Source organism: Falco punctatus, assembly GCF_963210335.1.
Source record: "Falco punctatus genome assembly, chromosome: 7".
NCBI classification, from domain to species: Eukaryota; Metazoa; Chordata; class Aves; order Falconiformes; family Falconidae; genus Falco; species Falco punctatus.
In genome coordinates, this window is record NC_137587.1 from 58,536,691 (window position 1) to 58,563,129 (window position 26,439).

General features: G+C 37.3%; 1 protein-coding gene across 1 annotated transcript in view; it reads right to left on the reverse strand.

Moving 5' to 3' along the window:
• Window positions 1-1,307: 1,307 nt before the first annotated feature.
• Window positions 1,308-26,439, reverse strand: part of ATP8B4 (ATPase phospholipid transporting 8B4 (putative)) — a 71,178-nt gene continuing 46,046 nt past the window's right edge. The window contains exons 7-8 of the mRNA XM_080394690.1: window positions 6,454-16,998; window positions 1,308-3,000 (exon numbers count right to left, since the gene is read on the reverse strand). The gene's annotated coding sequence lies outside the window, so the exon portion shown is untranslated. The remainder of the gene's footprint in view (window positions 3,001-6,453; window positions 16,999-26,439) is intronic.

Below are 26,439 nucleotides of genomic sequence, written 5' to 3' on the forward strand. Positions count from 1 at the left end.
AGCATCTGAACATTGTTAAAAGATGCAGACCACACAAAGAGTTCAACAATACTTCCTTGGGAGAAAATATTATTGCTCCCAGTACTAGTCTTTCTGACCATATGTGTTGGTAGTTTGAGGAAATGTTTCTCCCTCTTTAGGAAAAGACTAGATCATTTCATTAGTCCAAGATAATATGATATTTTACTTGGAGACATATTTTGTCATCACTTGCACAATGTTTTGTTAAATATACAAAAGTAAGCTATGAGTAAATCAATGTACAGTATGAATTTCTCTGATTCAAGACAAAGCCCAATGCAGAAAGATATCACAATCTTGCTCTTGGAGATCACAGGAGTTTATTTTTTAGTTGGATTATAATTTTAGGAAGTTTTTAATTAAAACTTTAAAACTTGCATACAAGTTGCCCAACGTTAATAAAAACATAGATTTTCAAACAGGGATAATACTTTGGACAAAACCTTTTAAGTCAGTGTCCCTTGAAGGAGGTTGTAAGAAAGGTTTTTCAGATGCTGTACAAACCTTGCTTATGGAATGGTTCACTAAGTGAAACAGGCTTCCTGCTCTTTTTTTTCTTCCTTTAAAATCAACTTTCTGTACCACCAATACCTGCTTTTCTTGAACTAATAGATATTTCTACTGTTATTCGTTTACCTTGAACATAAGCTCTGAAGATAGTGAACCCTTGAAAAGTTATGCTTATGTATCCTTTTCTGTTATCATTTGCATTATTCTTTTTTAATTCTATCATTATTTTAAAGGCACTTAATGCAAAGAGCATAACATTCTTGTTTATGAGGAAATTATTATTCAACATAATCAAAACCTTGCTATGTGATTCATTTTCCATTTCATACATATATTTCAACGCAGATAATAACATCTGGAGTTATGCAGTATATACAGGCCTTGATCCAAAAGCTTTTGTGAACAGTCTGTGTTAATTTCAATTGGCCCTGGATTGGGTCCCTAACCTATACCATATTGGCTCTTTATTTCATACATAATTAATATCAGAAGAAGTTCCTTAGTAACAAAAGGTATACAGTGATTCACCAAGGATCCTGAAAAGTTGAATTTTTAGCCTTTCGTTCAATTGGAAAGCAATGTGATATGTTAGCAACCCTGACTTACCACTGCCTGCTGTTTTTCAATGTTAATCCACACTAACTTTCAGGAGCTCATTTTATATTTCTCTAATTATTCCTAGTGTGGCTCATCATTTAAAGGCCAAACTGACAACAAGAAATATAAATAAATTATTTCTCTTTTACCTTTTATATAAGTTGCAGCTGTGATAATCGTTTTCCTAGATTGTAAGAGTATGGCTTTTCCTGTTGTTCTGTCCTTTTTTTTTTTTTTAATAGAAAGCGTGTTGGTCTTGAAAAAGGTTATTGAAATAACACTTCATACCTTTCTGTTGAAGAACGAAACAATCATTATGATGGATTCCTATTGTATCTTGCCTTTCGTTATATTACAGACTGACCCTTCAGGCAAAGTTCTGTAAAGTTTACTGATTTGTCCTGAAATTAGTGGGATTACTTACATGAGTAAATGGGGTAGGATTTGGCCTTTACCTTATACTGATCACAATAACCTTGGTCTGTAAACTAGCACCAACCATTGAATTCAGGCAGTTTTAAGAACTGTCCTTGTGTTCTTACTGCACCAGATTTGGCCTGATACATTTCAGATGTAATACGCTTGACACTGGAGGGGAAAAAAACTCAAAAAAAACCCACCACACACACAAAAAAATCCCAGAAAATAAACATTAAATGAGAAAGTCTACCTAAATCCTAGACTACATTCCTTAAAAGCTGAACATGAATATGCTTCTCTTTACAAACAATTTCTTAGCCAAACAGCAATTCCAGTCTGCCAATGTTTAAATGTTTAGCATGACTGTACTTTTGTTTAATGCTACCTCCAGGCAAATATGAATTCCTGTCAATCTTCAGCTCACCATGACTACAGAAATTAAGCCTTCCTCTTTACTACATCCAAAATAAGCTTAACTGAAAAAGAATCAGGTTATCTCAAGAAACATCTTTCATACAGAAAACTACAGCCAACATAGAAGTAATATCAGTTTTCACCGATCTTAAGGCTGCCTCCTGATTCAACAGTATATCTAGTTCCTTTTCTCCTCCCAGAATAAGGGGCCAAATGTTGGAAGGTATCAGGGCTACTGCTGTTACAACAGAGACTATGCAGGATATAGCCCAATGATGTCATCTCAGGGTTGAAATACATTTCATATTCTGAGGCTAAACCCTTGCTTGTTTCAATAGAAAGCCACTGTATCTATAAGCGATGCTCTACCTCTACTGTACCTTGGCACAAAGACGTAGTAAGTGTCATCAAAACATTTGGCCTTTGAAGTACTTGCACTACTTGAAGTCTTTTAGAGTATCATGAACAGCTCACCTATTCCTACTTGTCAGCACCTTTGTTCAATGCGTACTGATTTGAGTCCGTAAACTGTCTAGCACTTGAAGTCATATTGCTTAAGGCACAGCTGAGTAGCTCACGAGATGGGCTGATTCTCAGTAACACATTCTTTAAAGACACGAGTTTAAAGTACAACAATAATTTTACAGTATCAAAATTTTTATGAATCTCTTTCTGCCCCATATTTTAGCGCTTGAAACATGCAAGAAATTCCCTTCACCACATTATCGTGTAGACATTGAATGATAGTGTTTCCTTGGAATGACTAAACTCACTAGCAAAATCACTGCTTTCATACAACACATTTTATATGTTTTTATCAAAGATGTTTAAGTGGTGTTGAAACTCACCTTCATTATCAAAATTCCTCTAATGACATGATCAATAGCCCCATAATCTAAATCGTCCTTTTGTTGAAACTGAAATATTCTTTCTCAGGAGAAACAGCTTTAATAACTTCAAGATGTTATCGGAAAAAAGGCTACTGGCTGGAGTAGCCATTCTACTTGGCAAGTCCTTGTAACCAGTGTTCACCACACCCTGATGAGAAAGGAAAATAAATAGTTGTCAAAGCTTTCATGTATTGGAAACTTTTCACATGTTCTCCGCAGATCTCATACCGTTTTATACATGCTAGTAAATCAAATTTGCATATTACTGCAGACATGAGTTACTACAGTTTTCTTTACAAGTTAGGGATTCTGTTTAAAACTAATAGTTTACTCTGATGCACAACCAAAAGAGAGTCAGCAATTCTGTCAGAAAGCCAGAGACTAAATGAGCTGGGAGGCCAGTCAGGGAACTGGTTACAAAACCATATGGTGCTTATTTTTGAGAGTAAGAAATCAACTACTTCTTCAAATTCGAAAACACCTCATGATTGTCTGATAAGAATCACATTGCACAATGTGTTTCACAGATTAATTGCACTCCAGTCAGTCCCAAGGAGGAAGACAGAGATACCTTCAAAACTTAAATTCTTCTCAAGTACATCTGGATTAAGATCATGTTTCTTTAACGTCCCCTCATATTATTATGAAGACAGAACATCAAAAAGCCACAAAAGAATTCTAATGCCATGCTCTCAAAACAACTTATATTGAGTTCTGATCTTGAACGCTGTACCCTAAATTATTGTTCCTTTCTTTCATTGCATCATTCCAGGATAGCCATCTGGACATTGCAGTTGCCAGTTCATCCCATATGCAGCCACACATGTTGGATTTAATACACGTTCTGGAGTAAGTCATGACAGGATAGTCAAGTATGGCAGCCACAGAAGAAGTCAGTACAAGGTAAAATTGAAATATTTTTAGCTGCACTGTTCTTTTCACGTAGCTTTCCGGAACAGGCCAATGTATGTGCCTACTACCTGGAAAACAGTGAAGGCTGCAAGTATTCTGCTATTGCTTTAATAGCCCACTTTCCAAGTTGGTTCCTGACGTGCAGGAGCGGGCTGGAAACTAGGACCATGCGTGGCAATCAGTTAGCTGAGGGGGATGTGCTCGAGCTTGTCTAGACAACAATTAACATGATGAGGCATGTTTGCAGAGCACAGGGGAGTGGGAGACGGATGGCGCCAAGGAAAGGTAACACCTTGCTGTTAATTGATGGTAGTTAACCACCAATCGGGGATTGCCTAGTATGCAAGGCTTAGCTTCAAGAACCAATCTGTTTAAAACGCGCAGCTTCTGAAAGTGTATAAAACCTCGTGCTTCTGTACAATAAATTGACATTTGCTTGCATCAAGCTGCGTCCCGTCTCTTCATTTGCCGCACTGACGACAGATTTTTCCTCCTCAGGTAAACTCCCACATGCTGAAATGATATTTAGTTACTTCAAATTTTTAGTTACTTCAAATAATGGGTTTTTACAAAGGAAAGAAAAGACACAGTACTAGAATAAGTGGGGAGGGGGGAAACACAGCATTATAGTTGTTACTGAAGAGACTAAGGTAGAGAATAGCAGGTGCATAGAGGATTTCTCTTGCACAACAGTATTTGAAGTGTTTTCATACTACAGGACCCTCACAACTTGGATAGGTTTTTCACTGTGTAAGCTGGGCATTTAAATTGATAAATTAAACAAACCTTTGAGCCCCACAGCATACATGCAGGTCTGTGTGCCTAAAGCCCGCTGCTATACCAACACAAACAGTGCAAGCAACACGGGACCTGCAGTCTAGGTAGCACATCTAGGAAGGAGAGGCAACCAGTATCCAAACTGCTGATTATATGTGACAACGGATCAACTCAGGCACATAAAACCTGACCCAGAACAAAATACTCAGAAATGGGACAATAAGGCGAGTACTTATATTTTCAAAAGCTACATAAAACGTAAGCATTTCAATTCAAATTTTCAACAGAAAATCAGCAGAAATATATGTTCCCCCCAGAGTAAAAGGCATAACTGGACTTCTCCCATTAAGGGAAAATGATGATAGCAAATTTCTTCTCAGCTCTGCTAAACAGAGTTGAGAATTATGCAAACTTGACTATCTTTGATCAGGCTCCAATGTTACAAATTTAAAATAGTTTGAACAACCTATTTAGTACATAGCTGGAGAGACAAAAAACCAAGAGACAGTTAGGTCCTCCTAGAACTCCACCAGTGGAGGCCAGCAAGTCTATGGACACTTGATATCATCCGTTTTATGATGTCTGTCATTGAGTTTTAACTGCTAGAACCAGATCATTACACAAAAATAGTCTTCCCTTCAAAAAGGAAAATATCCTTGTAACTAAAGAAATAAGCTGGAAATGTGACCCCTGAAGAGATAATGAAAGAAAAAGTTCAAGACTGATTACATCTTCACACATTCTGAAGATGGTCTCCCATCTTAGGTATGTCACTGCTTAGCATGGCACTGTTCTGAAAAAAGCCCAAAAAAACAAAACCATACAACTGGTAAAACTTGAACTGTTTAGACAATAACATATGCTTTGGTTGCAGACAAGTGATTGCACCTTTATATCATCTTATCATTACACACCACATGACTTTTCGAGATCACACCTGAACTTAGTCTTCACCTAAAAACGGTAATCTTTTTCATGATAATCTGTTAAAATCTACCATTTATATTGTGAAACAGTGACACCGAACACTTTTGAGTATTAAAATTAAACAAATCTCTAAACTGATTTTTCTCTTTTTCTATATTTGGAATAGGACACTGAAAATTCTGTTAATAAAGCTCTAGGGATGAATTTAAGAGCATTTATGGATATAATTGTTAAAAATTATGTTACCATGTTTATAAAAGTCACAATGCATAAAACATTCAAAGATGGAATGCTGTCTGAATAATATTCCATTTTGTGGTTTCATTCCTTATGAAAGACTTTGCTTTATTGCCCCACAATACGTTGGTAAGAATTCCATGACAGACTTGCAGTGGCTTCAAGGAAAGACAGTCTATTACTATAGCATCTATTACTTTTTCATTTGTTAGAGCAACACTGACATTATTTGTATTTTCTCTGCACATCAGCTATTTCTACATGCTGATGTATAATCTACGTGCCTAACAAAGTTCTGCAGGATAAGTACTTTCTGCTTTACCTCCAAGCCTCAGCTCCACAATTACTGATCATTCTTTCATTGACTCCATCATACCATTAGTGTTTAGAATTGGAGCTTTCTTCCCCGATTTCATGTTTAAGAAAGCAAACCAAACAAGTTTAATAATTCTTACTAGAATTAAAGAGGATAAATGGGGAGGTATGTAAAACACATAGGAGCTTTCAGAAATAAATATAAAACATTATCCACATTGAGTCTGAACTGAAAATTACTAGGAAATCATTAGCAAAGAGAAGAAAATACTCTAAACCATGCAATAAAAATGAAGTAAAATCTCATCGTGAAGCCTTTACTCATTAATAGGCTTTAGTACATATCTAGATACATGTGTATTTCACTAAGTATGTTATGCTTTATAGGGCCATATGTTTAGGCTTTCCCATAGTTATAAAAGCAGTATCTTACCTGGAATAAGAGCTGTACTCATATCAGTAACACTTCTTTACACTTTTCAGCAAATAATACCAGGTTTGCTTCAATATGGTTTTGGGACATTTATTTCGCATAGCTTCCAACACCCTTTCCTATTTCAGCAGTTATCTCCTTCTAGAGGTTCTGCTCCAAAGCATTTAAGCTCTTCCAGCACTGGAAGCCCAAGCACAAATAATGAAGATGACAGATATAGGATTATATTTTTTCTATGTTTATAAAAACAATCATTGCCATCTTAACAGAGGCAAGACAACAGTAGTTAACAGACTCTGTCATTGTAACTAGATCTGTTTAAAAAGGAGCAAGAGTCAGTTTTTCATAAGCACTAGGCAAATCAGGCTGTGCCAACCTATTTATCAGCTTTACCTCAGCAGGTTCTAAACTTCTTTTTTTTTCAAACAAAAATGTCAAAAAAATCACTGATCACTAAAATCAGTTTCATACATGTGAAAATACTTACCTGGGTGCCTATTTTACTAGAGAAAAATCCAAGTTAGTTTGTCCAAACTAAAAAAAGGCTGGTTTTGCTAAGTAGTCATTGCTCAGAGTCTATCTATAACACATGTCTAAGCATACGATTTAATAACTTCATTGGAAAAACCTACCAGTCTTCTTAAGTATTAAGAGTTACTGTTCCCTTAAATAAAACATTTATGGTATGTTATGCAGTAATTAAATGGCACGTTTTCTCTGTTGTGGGTTAAAGTATATTATAATATATATGGATTACTAAAGAGTTTTTATAGTGCTTTTTTTTTTTTTTGCTATAGATACTGTGGTAGTTAGTCCATAATTCTATTAATTAAATATTAATTCAATAACAACATATGTTTAGGATTGCAGTACTATTCATCACTGCTAAAATACCAAGGTCCCAGCTCAATCTCATACATGCAGGAGAACAGCTGTTCTTGTGCAGCTTCCCATTGTATTTTGATGGGGGCCAGGTGAACAGCCCCCAGACTTTCATATGGAATCAGAGCCCAATCACACCTACATAACTGAGTGAAATAGAGGGGGAAAAAAAAGGGAAAAAAAAGTCATTTCCTGACTACAAGTACATAGATTCCCAAAGGATGCAAGAGGAACCACAGAAGTTCAGTTGCTTAGGACAAAATCTTGATGAGATAAATAAAAAGGGGCTGTAGTTAATGGCTTACACTGACAGAGGAATGGACTAAATGGTATAACAAGGTTCTCTATCCAAAATTATGATGATTTGTTTTCCAGTTTTTGAAAGTTTGAATATGAAGCAATTTGACTGACAAGAATACAGGGTCTATAGCAGAATGCCAGCTAGAAATCTGCGTACTGTTATCTCCTTACCTGCAACTGGGGAGGAATAACACCATGTACCAGTACAAACAGTACCGATGACTGGAAAGCAGCTTTGCAGAAACAGACCCAGGGCCCTCATGCATGCCACGTTGACTGTGAACCAGCAACGTGCCCTTGTGGCAAAGGTGGCCACCACATCCTGGACAAATCGCAGTGTTAACACACGAGCACACAATTAACTTCCCTATGAACACCCAGTTAGTACCAACATGAGTGCCTAATCAGTTCACATGTGAGCGCTGTAGCAGGCATAATTTGCAAGGGTTGGTGGCAGGAGCTGCAGAGGTGACCCGAGCAGAAGGCAGCCATGAAGTGCCCTGTGCTATCCAGTTCCAGCTGGCTTCACAACCCATGTAAACATCCTCTCACATGCCAAAAGCTGCCAGAGCAGCACATGGCATCCCTGCTCACACACATGAGCAGTAGCTGCTAGGGTAGGAAATGTGAAGAGATAGAGACATGAAGTGCTGAGGAGACAGACACCTAGTAAGACACACTTGGAAGCAGGCATTCCATACCAAAGGGAATTCCCCATCCAAGGGACAGCGGCCCAGGGATGACCCACGCTGGGATAGGGGAAGCCATGAGAGGTGGGTTGGAAACAGTTGCACACAACCCCACGCTCAAAGGAACTGGGGTAGACTGAGTGTAATGTACATGGAAAAAAAGGAAAGTTGAGACTAGGAAGGGGGCGAGGGGGAAGGATAATGTTTGGCTTAAATTGGACCTGGGAAGTTGGGAAGCAGCATACTTAAGTTGTTTGGTGGGGGTTTTTTAATTATTTTCTTTTTTCCTGAATACTCAACTCAGCAATTTGAAGTTTGTCTTAATCAGCAATAAATTAAGTAAAAAATCTGCAAGTTAAGAATTTTTCCTGTGACACATAAACCTGGTAGATTGTTTTTCAAGGACATCCTTCAGTGCAAAGCAGAGGAGAATTCTGACTAGAATATTTTATAAAGTAAGCAGTGTTCTAGATTCTAAGCCATATTTTCTTACTCTACCTAGTATCAAATCCCCTGACAGCAACTCCCATTGCTTTGGCAGCTTCTGCTGCAGCCAGCCCAGCAATGCCACCACCAATTACCAGCATCTAGAGAGATCAAACAGATAGTAAGTTGCATTCTATGTTCATTTATTCCATCACATGCTGTGTCTGCAATATGCCGTATCTTCAAAAGCACTTGAACTTTAAAGAGCATCAGAGGCTAAAAGCTGTAAGTACTTCAGGGAACTGAAAAAAAAATCTTATTTCAACAATGCAATGTTGTTAAACAGCTGGTTTAGGCTATAAGAGCAGGTGGTCATTTGTACAAAAGGTGCCATATGTAGAAAATAAGATAGAAATGTTAGGGGAAAAAATTAAGATAAACAGAACATGACTAGAGCCACGTTTTCTGTTCCACAGGGCATAGACCTTAACTCAGACTTGGATAACAAAAGATACTGACCCTTTTTGTCCAGCTATGCAATTGTTTTCCTTCACTATAGCTCTTCTCAGATATCAATTCTGACAGGTATGCTGAAATGGGTATCAGAAGACAGTTCAGTCTCAGAATCTAAAAATAAACTGTTGCAAGATCCTTTAAAAAAATTGTGAGTGTCCTGAGATATGATGTAATTTATTTTTTATACTATTACAATTGCAATCAATCATGTTTGCCAAAAATAAAGGCAGAACTAAGACATTCATAATACCTTCACCTACAAACTTCAATTGCCCTTGGCTGCACTGCATTAAGGCAGGTGAGAACAGACAGGAGTCCTTGATGTTGGTGTCCTGCCAAGCAGAAGCAGATGCAGCACAACATCCTTTTTGGGACCATCCTGTGACAATCCAATCCTGATCCCTTGGGGAAGTCTTAAGGGTTCTGATAAAAAAATTTCTGCATTCAGAAATGCTCAAATGCAGTTAAATCAACTTTTACAGGATGACTAAAATATCTACAGCCGGTACAGTCCAGCAAACTAAGTTAAATCACAGGGAATCAGACACTAGTAGTAATTTCTTAGAAAGGTCGTGTGGGAGAGCTGAGTTGCCTTGTTAGCAAAGCCCAGCTTTCCAGTACAAATTCTACTCTGCAAATATCAGTTGTAGCAACTGTACCTTCACAGGAGAAACTTGTCCTGCTGCCGTTATCCGACCAGTAAAATTGCTGCCAAAATCATTAGATGCCAGCAATACCGATTTGTTCTATAACATGTAAACAGATAACATTGTAGATATGCAGGGACACCTTCAGATGAGAAAACGTTCAAGTGTATATGCCAAAAACATGCCACAAAATATCACACTCTTTCGAATTCAAACGTCAGTATACAAGTTACAAAAGCAGAACCAAAACCTCTTGAGACAAATACAAAACCCAAATCAACTAGATAATTAATAGAAGCCTCATAACAACAATAGCATAACTGACATCTTAAAGCAATAAGTTTCAAAACAATACATTTAAATATTATTCCAGTTTATACCAGTGGCGTGAAAATTAAACATTTGATGGAGGAGAAATGCTGGGAAAAGAATGCATACCAAAGGTAGTGACTCATAGCATAAAGCGCTTCTTGCAACTGCAATATTTGAATTATTTATTTTTAATTCTCTGGACCAGATGACATGCCTATACTTGATTGTCATCCCACTTACACAGAATGTGGACAGGGCTCATAGCTATCCCAGGAATTTACAGCACAGATTCCCTTAGTAAAGAAAAGAGCTGACGATTATATAAACTTCATATGAACTGGAAAAATAGGGTAAACCTTTCCGTTACCTTCAAAAGGAAGGATGTTTGAAACATATAAGCTGCATTCAGTTACATGCTGCTTAAGCATTCCTGTACAACTTATCCCTCCCAATAAGCTATTGCTCAAAATCTTTTCAATTTAGTGTTCTTTGTTCAGAGAACAGGAGGTGGCCCAAACAATATTCACTAAAATGCTGTCTTGTGCCAACATTTTGTAGCTATATGGACCACACTAGAATATGGGTTTTACAGCAGGCTTTATTGTTTAGCTACATTTAATGCTTGCGAGGATTTTAGTGGGTGGGGTTTTTGTTTGTTCCTTTTTGGGTTATTATTTTTTACTTCTTGGGGAATTAAGGAAAGATTTACCGATTTACTTCCAAAAGTTCTGCAAGTATGCACTAATTTGAAGGGGAGTTGCTGTTGTGTTGGGCTTGTTTTGTTAAAGATTTTCAGGCCAGTTAACTGTGGGCTTCTCAGTGCTTGATAGTACTTGGCCAAAAGACCAAACACCTCCAAGATTTTACTTAACAAAATTGAACAACTGGAAAACTTTTTCCATCTTTGTCGTTTTCTTACTTAAAACCTTGTTCTCCTTCTTTCAAAGCTTAAAATAAAACTAACTTGCACACAGAAGTAAAAATCTTCTTTATCCTAAAATGGTAACAGATATAAAACCATTTTAACATCAGTGATCTAAATGCTGAAGCAAGGTGCATCCAGTGCAACTTTCCTAATTCCTTAGATACAGATTGCAGAGAAGTTGGTCCATTGTCAATACTGCACGGTAAGATAGGCAGTCATTCCAGGAACTCCTACACAACTCTACAAAATTAATATTTTGCAGCTAACGTGAGTAATAATTTTTCCCAACTAATGTTAATGACAAAATTTCTACTGACTTCACTGAAGTGAAATTTCATCCAGTGGAAGGAAGTGAAAGACTGGCAATAATGAGAATTGCTAATACCCAAGCTAAGCCAGGGCAAGACTGTCACTGTACACACATGCTTTCTGTATTAGTCAAAAAACTGTTCTTTTTCCTGTGGGTACCATCTGTTTCAGTGTCACAGCCATACAGTCCTGAGGTAATAATTTTGGTTTATGGGCAAATAAAAGAATAAATGTTAAAAAAAAAAAAAAAAACATTTTAAGAGAAGTTGGCATTTAAAAAAAATTAAAATCAACATTGTTTAGGGCCCTGTGTTAGAACATTGGAGGAAAATCAGAGAGTTTGACACTAGGTTAATTAGATTTAAATAGCTTCAGAGAGAGAGAGAGAATGTGCAACAGGAAAATACCATTCATCTTTGTAGCCAGATTGCTTAAATTTACCAGAGCTGTCATCGAGACCTTTTAGGGACTAGTTTCATGATTTTGTTTATGGTTCTGTAAAGAGAAACAATATTGACTGCTGACATTATCATGGCTTGTAATTCCCCCCCCCCCCCCCCCCCCTTAACCTCACTGTGGCTGGCTACATGAAAAGTGATTTGTTTAGCTTCATCTCCTTCTGCAACAAAAAGAAGGACACCCTTTTTAATAAGGTAAGAAAATGCAACTCAAGGGCCCAATCTGGGTCATGAGGTCTAGTCTCCTTCAATTGTAACCACCACACAATCCCCACCATAATTATAATTTAGCTTTGGAAAATTTAAGCAGGAAATGTTTCCTATCAAAGGCAATTTGAAGTGTGAGATCATAGTCATCATTTCCTTACAGGGATACAAATGAAGGCAAACTGTTATGCTGTGGATGAAGGCCTTTCTTCATATCTGGTCCAACTCAAACCTTACTGAAATCAGATTAAAAACTGGATCAAGTTTGAAAGAGAAGCAGATCATTTACTTTTCCTCACAGGTACAGGACAAGGTCTTGTTCTATATCCCTAGAGACTTGGAAAGGTTATATATAGTCATCACAAGAAAACTTATTTAAATTATTGTTTGCATAAAGTCAGACATGTACTAGTTCTCAAAAAGTTTTACTTTATTCCTTAGGCCAGATGTGAAACAGTTAAGGGAGTTTTCTAGCTCTCCAATACTGTTGCTCCTGATGGCACTGAACTAACATCACTTTCCTAAGGGGGGGGGTGGTGGCAGGGAATAATTGTTAATCCCCACTTGCTGTCAGCTAACACCCAGTTTATCTTCATCAACACACCTTACTGCTCACCAACTTACCTCACCTTACTTTTTTTCATTCTCAAATATGGACAGAAAGTGAAAGGATAATTTCTGGCTTGTATAACATGCTTCAGTTTAGTCTGACTACAGAAGTCTAGTTTGAAAACACCATGGAATGAAAATGCCACATCAAAGCTCTCCAAATACCAGCATATATGAGTTTTTAGTTCTCTTTTCCTTCTTTAGTAATCGTTGCTAAATCCTATTCTGTGGATTCTTTGCTATTGAGGGAGTAACAGGGCCATAAGCTTACTCTTTTCCTATGTTATAATGTTTGTTAGTGGATAGTTTACTCATCTCTAAGTATCTCAGTTTAGCTGGCCAGACACTAACTCAGATCATACTGAAATTAACTGCTTGCTTCTGCACAGTTTTGTTCATTAGCTGCTTTGCGTTTTCTCACAAAGACATAAAAGACCCTGATAATTTATATTTTGCAAGAATAACAAAAAGTTTTAGTCCAAGAGATCTGGAAGGACTAAAGCAGTAGCAGAAACTTCCTTTTTAAAAAATAATTAACAAGGTTTTCTCATTCATTTAGCTTGCACTTACTCCCACCATATTAACCAGTTACCTCATCCTAGACACGCTCACTGCCAGAAGGGAAGACATGGAGGAATTTGAACACTGGTATTTTATAAAATATTTAATAGATGTATGAAAAATTCCATATAGATTCAAAAGGTACAGAAACGAGAAATACTAAGAGATGACCTCTCTGCTGGGTCAATCTTATTCCAAGAGGGAAAAAAAAAACACTGGTAGATGATTTCCTGAAAGCGTGGAGGGCCAAACCAGGTAGGATACCTAATAAAGAAGCCTCTTTCCATCCACCTACAAGTAGACGGGTCACAGAAAACAACTGCATTGTATCATTGTGCTGAGCCTGCCAACCGGAGTCAGAGTTGGTACTCGCACAAAGGTGTCACTGTTTGGCTAAAGCTGGTTCCATCAGAACAAGAGAGGTTTCTCATTAGGATCATGTGAGAAATACTTACATCAGAAAATCTAAACCACAAGATACGAATCCTGTCTCTTCTTAACTAACACATTCTTAGAACAGCATCCCAATATAACTCCAGCTCTCTCAGTGTAGGATGTGAGGCTGAGGATCGAGAGAAATGCTGGCAATTGAACTTCATTGGAAACCAGTGGTGACAGCACTGCGACAGTAAAGTGGGAAATAGGAGAATATGGTGGAAAGGATTTAATTTCTCTTACCTGTTTTCTCCTTGGCAAATCGAAGCTTGCATATGCATGGCACAGCATAAACATGCAAATGGTGACACAGTTATAATGGAATTGAGGCAGGGTTTGGGTGAAAGCTGATGTAACCTCAAGTATTTACAGGGCACTCCAAGGAGTAACAGCATGAGCATACAGGTATCAGAGAGTGAACCGGTTCTCTCCCTTCAATAGCATCTTAGTGTTCACCTCCGGTGGGGAAAAAGGGAGGACAAAGAGCTGACATGCAGACCACAGTAAGTGCCAAGTCTTTTTGCTAGAAGGGTCTCTTATAAAACAACATGAGATCTTAGTTTGAATTGTTGTTCAGTTTCAAAGAAAGCAAACTACTTATGGTTTGATTCACCTTAACTCCCTACATGTCCCATCGCTATTTTATTAGACATACTATGATAAAGGCATTCGCTTCCAAGTACATCAGGCCAGCTTATTCTTAAAGTTAGTCAAGATTTAGCCTCTTGCATAAAAATATAGATTTTGTACAATTTAACACTAAAAGTTAAGCTTAAAATTTACTGATTCTCAAGACACTTAGATATCCGAGTCCTGGGCAGCTTTTGAAGTAGTAAAAACCCCAGGAAAAGGCTGTTTCTCTTTTGCATCTAGGACATTAACAGATAAGCAGGAATGGCCCAGGGACAGGCCCAAACATCCTTCTTGCTATGAAAGAGCACTTAACTGTTTTGGATATACAGAGAGCAGAAAAGAAATGCATAAAATTACTTTGCTACAGCATATTATGCACAATGTGGAAAACAGGACTACATTCACTCTGTACCTCCACAGTGCAATGCTATGATATCATAAGCAGTGATACAAAAAACTGTTTTCAGATGATTTCTGCATAAAACATCAGTGGCCAGGCAGCAAGTGGCAGGGAAAATGCCTTGTTCAATGAAGCACTTACATGTGTTTGATATCTTTACCAAATTGATTGTGCTTGAGATGAACTGGCTCAAATTTTAAACCATTTCAATATGTAGCCTATGTACATAAATAATTGGTTCAGTATTTAAACTAGTTGTTTGTGGTTTGTTTTTGTTTTTTTTTTAATGAATTCCTTACAGAAATCTAAATGGCTTTGAAATCAGTTCCAAATCTGAATTGTTTCAAAATGTGTCTTATAATGAAGGACGACTGGTCTTGACTGTTTGGCCACTACTGCAATGTGATACTACGTGGGGAGCCGGATTTCAAAAGTAGCAGGGAGAATTTTGCACCTTTAGTTGTCACAGGCTGCAAGTTTAGGAAGGGTAACGTTCTTTTACCCATTTCATACTGTCCCCAGGGCCAGGTATTTAGAATGAACACAGCAGCTTCAAAGACAGTATTACAGGTTCCACTTCAAGCTGAAGACAATCCTGTTTGCATGTTCTGATCAGTTCACACTTTCCTTTGCAAACAGTCTTATATTACACTCCTGCTTATGCGAGAGTTTATCATGGAAAAATAATAAAAAGAGGTATGTTAAAGCTATGCCAAATATAAGACACATTTATCATGCTGTCAATGGAATTTCTTACCATATGTCTCAATGGATTTAGTAAAATCGGGGGGGGGATGCCTATAATAGCTATCATTCTTAGAAAGGGCACATACAGTGTATTTTGCAAAAGGAAGAGTGATGCTTAAGCAGCAGGAGAAAAACCACAACATGATACATGAACCCTGTTTGGTAAAGCAGTCAAAAGCCATTTCTTTAGGACTGCTTGTGTAAAGCAGAAGCCAGAAAACAGGGAGATATTCCTAAAGCTCAAATTGTTCTTCTTTCTAAATTGATGATCACATTCAGCTGACACAGATTAGGTTCATTCAGTTATTTTTTCACTCCCTGCTTTGGTTTGTGCTGCATCCCCTAGCTGGTGAGGGCAACCATTCTCTGCTACCTCTGTTTTTGCTTCAGGTAGACAGTATTTCAGCTGGCCTTTCCTCTCCCAGTGCCCATCTGGAAAGCTGGTTCTAGAAACTGCCAGCATTACTCTAGTCTCCCTTCTGAGATAATTCTACCTATGGGGTAAATCCCACAGCAGAATAAACAATAATCCAGTATGATCTGGCATGCAAGAATAGCAGTAGTGCACTACTAGTAGTACTCTGCAGATGTTGGCCTTCACACCAAGGGCATCGTATCCTCGAGTAACTTAGTCCATTGCTAGAACTGTAGCTTTGCATTCAGTAAGTTTCTCAGGACGACTGGGTTCTGAGCAGGACAGATAAGGTTGACAAGCATTGCATTTTTCTCGAGCAAAGTTGCTTCATGCACTCCTAGATCCTCATTTAAACTTGGACACAAAACATACCATGCTTGTTTAATCAAACACACTAATAGTAATAATTTAAGCTAGTATTAATTTTAAGATTCAGCTTTAAATAATCATATGCAATTTTTTCCTTTGTGCTGCCCTCTACTATGCTTTCAGTATGTTCCCTATACTAAGTACAGATTTAACAGATCCTAACGCAGGATTGAAGCTCTAGGACCAGCAACAGTAGACAGAAGTTGGCTAAATCCATTTGCATTAAGTGATCAGAATTCCACCAGTCAGGCAGGTGACTTACCTGGCTAAAGGTTACACAAGCTAAGAGATCAATAATAGAATGGTCAAGTACATATGTAAAACAAGATCTGTAACGTGAAAGAAATTTAATAGAAGTCTACAGCACTGGCATACAAAACATGCACTCCTTTACTGCAAATATATAAAGCTACATCTGCTTGCTGAATGATTTCATACTATAGGTAATTCAAGTAATTTGGTATAAATATGAAAAGAAAATTTGGGTATTCAGAATAAATGTAGTTACATTATTCACATCAAATGACAAACTTACCTTTAAAACAGTATCTGAATCAAATACAGTTTTCACAATATTAATTACTGCTCCAGCTTGTTTGTAAGTCTGGACACCAAAGTCTGGACACCAGTAGGAGAGTCTGCAACGCACTTCTCACCTTCACATTTTTCTGGTAACTCCCACAACCAGGTCCTTATAGTGAACACCTATAAAATAAAAGATACAACTAAATACATAGACTTGGCCCCCACCCCCAGTTCATATCAACTTAGTTTTTATTTAATTCAAAAGGCACAGATTGCATTTCAACATCCAACAGATGTCAATGGACACAGTTTTATCTAATTCCCTTAGGAAGTTTGGAAATTCCATTCATGTATCAAATCCAGTAAAGTTTTATGTGCATAAGTCTTCCTTAAAGAAATATAATCACTGGCTGACCTTAGTGGGATGGTTAGCGTGAGAGAAGGTGGCAGGATTGGGCCCCAAGTTTTCATAAATAACACAGAACATCTCCAGATGAACATTCCACTGTTAGTTTTTATAGTGTGTCTTCCACAGCCAGCCCACATGGTCTCACACACACATTCATAGATGCCAAAACAATAACAAATTAAAGTTTGGTTTATAAAAGGCCTTGGCTCAGATGCTGCTTATACAAGTTTGCATGCTGTTTACCCTGAAAAAGGTGTGGAACTGACCACAATGAGGTGACAACCTCAATTCCACTCACACATGAGGTGGGAAAACCAATAACAAAACTGCAGGATTAGGAAAGGACACATTGTTTTTCCTGGCTTGTATGTGAATAAACCGTGTTTTGTTAATCAAGAAATGAAGTCATTTTGTGAAGCAGACTAAGAAACATGTCTCTTCCCTCTTAGCATGTATATGTATGTAAACATTATATATATATGAGAAATATAAAAAAAAATAAACACTTAATTGCACATATTACCCCCATACTAAATATGATGATCCACAGAAGGATGAAATCCTAGATTATTATTCTCCTAGCTTGCTATCCCTTGCAGGCAGTGGAAGATTTTCATTGATTTCAGGGAAACTGGATTTCTAAGTGTTACATCCCCCTGTGCTGAGCACTGGTTCAAGGACTACATTATCACCTATATCCTGTCTGTGCTTTCAAAACAGAGTTTTAAGTGATAGAAGGGCTACATACTGCTTCCCCAAACTATTTTGATTTAAATTTATGTCTTGATCATCCAGAATACTGTCAAAACCCAGTGCTGTCTATTAACATAGTATGCACAGAGAAGCAGGGAGATACTTTGAGAGATTGATCAGTTTAATCCAGTTACTGTTCCTGTCCAATTCAACAGGAATGTTCTCATAAACATTGGGTAGACCTGATATTTAGCCCCAAACCGACCAATTAAAAAAGAAAAATCAAGTGTTTCACCACACCCATACCCACATTGTTTCACAAAAGCTGTTCTGCAAGTTAACAGTTTTCTTCAGTGTTATGCACAATCAAATGCCTGATTGCATGCGTCTCATTAAAACTTGGTGGTTCCCATAATTAACTGGGGATATACCTAAATCTATACATCAATTACTAGCAGAGATTCAAAAACTAAAGCATGTTTGCTTAAACATACACTGTCAGTTCAATGCCAAAAACGTTCTACAAGAGATTATACAGACCAAGCAGATACATGTGGCAGGGACATTTCTATTAGAAACACTCTAAACAAAGCCATTTAGTACAGAGCACATTTTGCTTAAAAAATATACACATGGCGTTAAAGCAAAGCTAGGAACAACTGTAAGAACTTTAATTGACACTAAGGAAATAACTGCCAGCATTTATAATTCTACGAAGAAAACTGTCATAATGAATTCACTGGAAACATCTCCATTCTGTATGTGTGTGCATATTTTCAGGCCATTAAGATAACTAAAACTAAAGAAAATACTTTCTTTTTTATTTAAAAGGAAAACTTTTCTATGTAAAGTGCTACAGAACATAGAAGCTTTCTGTTACAATCCTGGGAAGATACAAACCCAAGTCTGCTAAAGAAAGAAAGTACATTTCAGATACAGTCCTCAAATTAATAGCTCTTCCCTGTCCTTCAGGAGGAGGACATTAATTCATTGCTATCTGCAATTACAATACACAATGCACTTGTATCTCAGCTGCTTGGTTAGCAAGTAGCAGGTAAAGCAAAGGTAAATGTCCCTCTAAGCCCTCCCCATTTACTCTAGGAAGGAAGGAAATAAGCACAGAATACCTCTGATGCAAAATCCAAATAATCCAAATAAGAAGCAAAAAAGGGTTCTGGAAATGCTTAACCTATATGCTGTTCTACCCCATATGGCTAACGGAATTACACAAATATAAGGAACAAAGGACTCAGCCCATGTAATTTTTGTATCCTAGATTCTTTTAAGGTGAAACAGGAAAACACTGTGCTCTCGCTCTCTCTCTCTTTGTTTTATATATCCATAAGAACATTCTAACACTTTGCGAACTGATTGCACAACATAGGAAGAATTAGTTTTCAGCGCAAGCCTTCAGTCTGTAGCCAATTCTATAAGTCACCTATATCAACTTCCATTCTTTGATGTTATGACAGCACTACAGACTTAGCATCTGGTCTTTGAGATTTAGACTCAAGTTTCATGTTGGAAATGGTATTTTCATTTATATACCAAATTTGAAAAGGCTGAATCCTCAAATCTCTTGCATGACCTATCACTGCTTTAGTGTCATGCAAGCAACTGAGTATTACTTTAAAGTGAAGTATTACTCTAAAATTTTATGCAGTATAGATCTTATTGATAAAAAGCATTCTAAACTTGCTATTACTGTTAATACAATTCTTCCCATAGACATTTCTAGGGGAAAAGAAAAAGTAATCTTTTTATTATCTCTCTATATGCAAAAGCAGTAAAAGTTCTGGCAGCCCTAGAATCAACAGGATCCAAAACTCAAAAAGATTTTTCTGAAAATTGGCAAAAGTTAGCTTAGGGCAAGCCTGTAAAGCAGATTCAGACTTATATTTCTCCCCTCTGGTAAACTGGTCATTGGAACAACCGTATTCTCAGCCTAAACTTTTATACATTTCAAAGCTCGCTACTGTAACTGTCCCCCAAATGGAAAAAAAATTCTTCAGCGCCACAAACCAACAACAAAAAACCAAACAGCATAGTTCTAATCTAAAGACAGGCTGTCATCAAGCTAGAATGGGATCTGGAGCTGAATGTTCTTCCTTTCTCTTACACACCTCTTCATTTCATTTGCCAAGCTAGTGATTCATTTCCAATTTGTGCTAATGAAATGCAGCGCTGTCATAAATCTGGAGCTGCATGAGCTCCCATGAGTAATGTTTTCAGTTGCAAACCATACCTACTTCAGGCTTGACTCTCCTTGGAGCACATTTTACCAAATGGTCCAAGGTACATTGTGTATTACTATGTACAGTACAATAGACAGTAAATCAATGAATGAACTTAGAGAAAATACTACACTTGAATTTAGAATGCTTGCCTAAGATAATTAACCCTAGTATAGGGTAAATTTAAGTCCTTCATTTGTACAGCAGAAAGAATAATTACAGGAAACTTTACCACTACATTTGAAGAATTCAGATAATTTCCCTTTTTTTTGTGGTTTTAACTAGGATGCATATCAAGTAGGTTAATTAGTTACATTTTTTAGGTGCCATGACCAAAACTACAGGAATATTTCTAAATTTCATGCTCCTTGGACCTTCTAGTAATGTAAATATTTTTTAATAATCATGCACCATGCCCAAAGCAAATTTACAACCTCATTAAGACTATAAGCCAATGTCCATGTACAAGTTTAGTTACAATCATGCTCCTTTCTGCAGGGCAGTAAATTCATTAGTTACATATCTTAGCTGTACACATGCGTTATGTCCTTCCTTTACATTACTGTAAATCATTTGTACAACCCTTTTGTTTTAAAATTTCCTTTAGCTGTCTCTTACATATAGTAGGCCTCCCATATAATTCAACATACTGTCAAACTTGGACATTTGTTTTTAGTAGATTTTGCTTTCTACATTTACAATCATTCTCCTAGTAATAACATCACTACTTTTATTTCATTCCACAGAGATCATAGATCATGCATTCATTCTAATCATTTATAGTTCTTCCTTTCTGACATAATTCATCTGTCAGACACTTGAAGGTTTAAAATCCCTTTGCAACAAGGATTTGGTGCATCCAAGTCAAACCTCCTCCAGAAAATTAAAATTTTCCACAGCTCTTCTCAGTCTGGATATAGTTGGCAGTAACCTAAACCACATACTTATGTCTTCTTACATTCTAAAGGAACTCCAACAGCTTGGTTTAGGACAAAAACAAACAAAAAAATGACATAACACAACACACACACACCCCACTCCAAGCTCAAGCTCATTGGGTAAAGAACTTTTTTATTATTTTTTTTAATGTCTTAAGATCTATTAAAAAAGTAGTGGCTATTCAGTGTTAGCCACTTATTGTGTTATTCGTTCATAGCTCATCACAGAGTATACTAACAGTTTTCCAGGGATTCAGGAAAAGATAGCCCTTCATTGAGAAGTTCATAGTCAAAAAAACAGGAAAGTCAATTGAATATTTGTGGGGGGGGGAAAAATAGGCATTTTTAAAGTATATTTTAATTCTAGCTGAACAATGACATCCAACAACTTCTCAAGATAGTCTTTGGGGTTTTGCCATTGCTTCAGGGGGAAGAGAAATCTACTTGAGGTATATGTATAATGAAGCAATGAACATTTATAACTCAGAGTATCCAGCAAGAGAAAGCACCATCTTTTCAACCATGACTTAATCTATGAAGTCTATTATTAATACAGAAGCATTAATAGTATGAAATGCTTTTTGCACCCTGCTTTAGAAAAGGGTTAGCATATCTCTTGCTGTTGAGGTATTTTTATTTGGTTTGGAGAGGCTGTCATTATGTGTACGGTGAAAGATTTAAAGGCCTCATTTAGAAACAGAAAGTAATGTGATAGACATTATGAAAAATGTTTAGAAACCCAATTTCAACTACTCACACAATTATCTTCAAAGTGGTTAGTAGCATGTATCTATCTGTGGCAATAAGCCTTATTGCAGGTATACTGTTTGTATATTTACCCTTAATTTCAAAAGTCTATCACTAATTATAGTAAAAAAAATTCTGCTGTTACATTGGTGGCAGTACATTTGCTAGGTTAATCTAGTTTAACTAATCTACAGTAGACTGAATAAAAAAGTTGCACACAAAAGCACACACCCTTAATACCACAATTTGGTAAAGGTCTAGCTCATTTGATTTTAAGAACAGGAACTGCACTTGAGCAATATTCCTCACATGATTCATAACACTTTTGCTTTAAAGGCTTCCTGCCATAGGAAATCTTTCAGTCTTTACATTTTATTTAATTTTTTAACATTCTCTAAGCATTTTGAATAAAATACACTGTTCAAATGCTCCTTTATGGCAAGATGATTTCCATATTCTATTGATTTCTCTTCATATTTTCTCAACTTTTTCATTTAAATGTTCAAAGACTGTCCCTAAGGAAGCAATGGCATATTAATTATTGTTTGGTTTATTCTTACAAGAACAGTAATTTAGATTATTTTATTATGTTCCAGACAATGATTGCCTAACCAGATAATGTAAGCAAAGTAAAGTAAACTGGAAACAGAGTTTAATTACAAAAATCATTGCTTGGAACATTGTAGAGATGCATTTGTAGTTGAGAAATACCCAATAGTGCAGTTCACAGTGGAGGGAAGATTATCACAATATCATAGTGATAACCAATATGCAGAAAATGTAATGCAGTAATGCAGAAAAAAGCTTTAGCTAAGGAGTAAATAACAGAATTGAAGAAAGAATGTAAAAAGGTAATGTAATATTACTGTAGAGGACTCCTAATCTTGGTCTTATTAGGCACAAGATTGTGCCCCAGATAACTATTAGAGTGGCCAAATGGCTGTTAACTTGTACCAGATACATTATTCCTCAGGAATTAGTGTAACATTTGGGAAACAGACAGACATGCATGCCCTTATCCTCTCTTTATTGGCATCACAGCAATAAAACTGTGTCAGAACCATTATTTCAGCCCAACATAACCTTAAGATGACCTTCTGGAACCACATAGACATGTCTTAAAGGCAGCCTGCATTGCTATTCATGTAAAAACTAGGCTCTAGTCACTTCAGAATTCAGACCCTTATGTTCATAGAATTAGATAGAGACAAATTAATATCAAACCACTGGGAAAAATGCATCCCAGTAGCTATAAATTGTTCAGCATCACATAAATTAAACCCTTGATATCACAGGTAGATTTCAGGGAGAGATCATGGAGGTTTTGTTTACTTGAAAAATTTCAAGACAGTACACCTTTTCAGCGTTGTTATTTATAAATACTGAAAGACTCCACGTGAAACCAAAAGGAAGGCAAGAAGATGAGACTGATGAAGACAGGCTAAGAAGATATACTGTCTAAAATTTTTGTTCTATATACAGCTGCCTGAATAACCATACATCTCAATTCATTCAACTGGAAGTTTCGTTACATAAACATAATCAGACCTGATGAGATGCACCGCAGGAATTGGCTGATGTAGTTGCCAAGCCATTCTCCACCATATTTGAAAAGTCATGGCAGTCAGGCAAAGTCCCGAGTGACGGGAAAAATGGGAATATCACACCCATTTTTAAGGAGAATAATAAGGACGACCCTGGGAACCACCGAGCAGTCAGCCTCACCTCAGTACCCAGCACGATCATGGAACAGATCCTCCTGGAAGTTATGTCAAAGCATATGGAACACAGAGAGGTGATTAAGAGACAGGCAGTGTGGCTTCACCAAGGGCAGTTCATGTCTGACTAATCTGGAGTGACTGCATCAGTGGACAAAAGCAACTGATGGCATCTACCTGAACTGTGACAGCCCCCCACAATGTTCTTGCCTCTAAGTTGGATATATGGACTTGATAGATGGACTGTTAGATTAGAAGTTGGCTCTATGCCCACATCCAAACAGTTAGGTGCAACAGGTTAATGTCCAAATGGAAACCAGTAATAAGTGATGTCCCTCAAGTGTCCATACTGGGATCAATGCTATCCAGTATCTTCATCAATCACAGACAATGGGATTGAGTTCACCCTCAGCAAGTTTGTGCATGACATCAAGTTGAATGGTGTAGTTGATAAGATTGAGAGAAGTGATGCCATCCAGAGGGACCTTGACAGGCTTGAGGAGTGGGCCCATGTCAACCTCATGAAGTTCAACAAGGTCCTGCACTGGGTTGGTGCCACCCCCAATATCAATACAGGCTGAGAGATTAACTGATTGAGAGCACCTCTGTGGAAAAGGCCTTGGGGATACTGTTGGATGAAAAATTGGATATGAGCTGGCAATGTATGCTGGCACCCTGGAAAGCCAATGGTACCCTGGACTGCATAAAAAGAAGTGTGGCCAGCAGGTCAAGGGAGGTAAATTCTATCCCCGGTACTCTGCTCTTGTGAGACCCCACCTGCAGTATTGTACTAAGCTCTAGGGTTTCCAGCACAAGACAGACATTGAGGTTTTGGAACGGGTCCAGTGGAAGGCCACAAAAACGGTCAGAGCTAGAACACCCTCTCCTATGAGGGCAGACAGAGAGTTAAGGTTTAGCCTGGAGAAGAGAAGGCTCTGGGAAAGACTTTTCCATATTTAAAGGGGTCTTACAGAAACATGGAGAGAGACCAAGGCCTGTAGTGACAGGACAAGGGGAAACAGTTTTAAACTAAAAGGGGGTAGATTTAGATTGGATATAAAGGAAGATTTTTTTTTTACAATGAGGGTGGTGAGATAATGGAACAGGTTGCCCAGTGAAGCTGTGGATTCCTCATCACTGGAAGTGTTCAGGATCAAGTTGGGTGGTGCTTTGAGCAACCTGACCTAGTGAAAGATGTCCCTGCCCATGGCAGAGGGCTGGACAAAATGATCTTTAAAGATTCATTCCAATCCAAACCATTCTATGATTCATTAATAGATAAAAGGCTCTGTAGATCAGCGGTGTTCCTCAAAGCATATGTATATACTCATGTTTATCAGGGAGATTCATGAACTCATCTTGTCCTCATTAGAGGCTGAAAAACAATAAAAATCCAGTCCAGCTGGGCTTTAAGTAAACAAACAAGTTCTTTTAAAAGCTTACAGAGTAGCACACTTAGTATATTCATCTTATGTTTGTCACAAAATACTGACTCCACCGTGAGACCAAGTTCCTAGACCTCTGCCTGCTGTCTACATTTCCCCAGCACTTTAGCAGAATGTATATACTCTGAAATTTCATCTTTCTGCTCCTTCAGGTAACCTCCTTAACTACCACCAGTATATTTACTGATAGTGGAAGAAGTTGAGCACAGATTTCCTATACTTTTATTATTTTTCCGATTGGTATCAGTTTTTTCAATTTATTTTATGTGTTCCATTGCACACCATACCATCTGAAAGAGCTTCAGGGTTGACAACCTACAGAAATCATAAAAGCGTCCTCTGTAAAAATACAGCTAATTCTTTTATTTTCTTTTCCTTTGGATTGAGCTCCCTAATACTAAAAGCCTTTAACTCATTCTCTAAATGCATAGTTCTACTCTACTTTAAAATAAGCTGATATAACCTTTTTTTTTTCCCTGAAAACTGATCATATATTATCAGCCAAGTCCTCTCCTAACTGGCCTAGTGAACAAGGCAGAAGCTTGCATCTATGCCTTGCCCATATTTTCCTTCTGAAGAGATGCATAAATAGCCTCAGTTCTTTCAGCACACGTGTGAATTCGCTTTGTATCACCGTCAAACACTACCACATTTTTCTATAGGCAGCATCCTTCAAATAAAATTAAAGAGGAAAGGCCTTTACAGGCTGATTACAAAACCTGTAGGACTGATTTCCTCCTTCAATGTAAAGCATTCAGATTTTAGTTAACAGAAAAGACAACTTAAGCAAACAAACTTCAGCGAGTATCATGTACTACTTACCCCAAGACTTGGTTGGGTCCTCATACCAGAAGAATTATTTTTATACTATTATTGTAAGTTAGATTGATGTTATAAAGTTATGCAAAGAAAGTAAACTCTGAATTGCTGGTACCATTTCCTTTCTAATATTGGTACTAACCTTGCCCTTACACACACACTTTGCGCATCCTATTGCTGGGTAAGAGTGCCCTGTTAAATTGTCTTACCATCACGTTACTACTACTGCTGTGGCTCTGGGGCTTGTTTGTAAGCCTGCATCATTAGTAAGGAGGCAAATTATATCCCCATTTTACTAATATTAAATCATGTATTTATATTAAAGACAGAAAATTATCACCTTCTCACAGTGTACAAGTTTCTCATTTTCTAGGTTCCCAGCCTGAGGCACTCATGAGTGGGATTCATTTTAACTAATTTCTAGACATCTAACTTTTAGATGTATAGCCTGAAATAGTTCAATTACTTCCTTCAGAGTCAGAAAGAAACATTCGTTTTCACAAGGTGTTTCAGCTGCCCTGTCCCAGCCTTTTTTTAAGAAGAGATCAATTATCAACTTGGAGGGACAAAATGAGGATAATGCCTGCAAAAATGGGAACCACGCTCTGAACAATAATA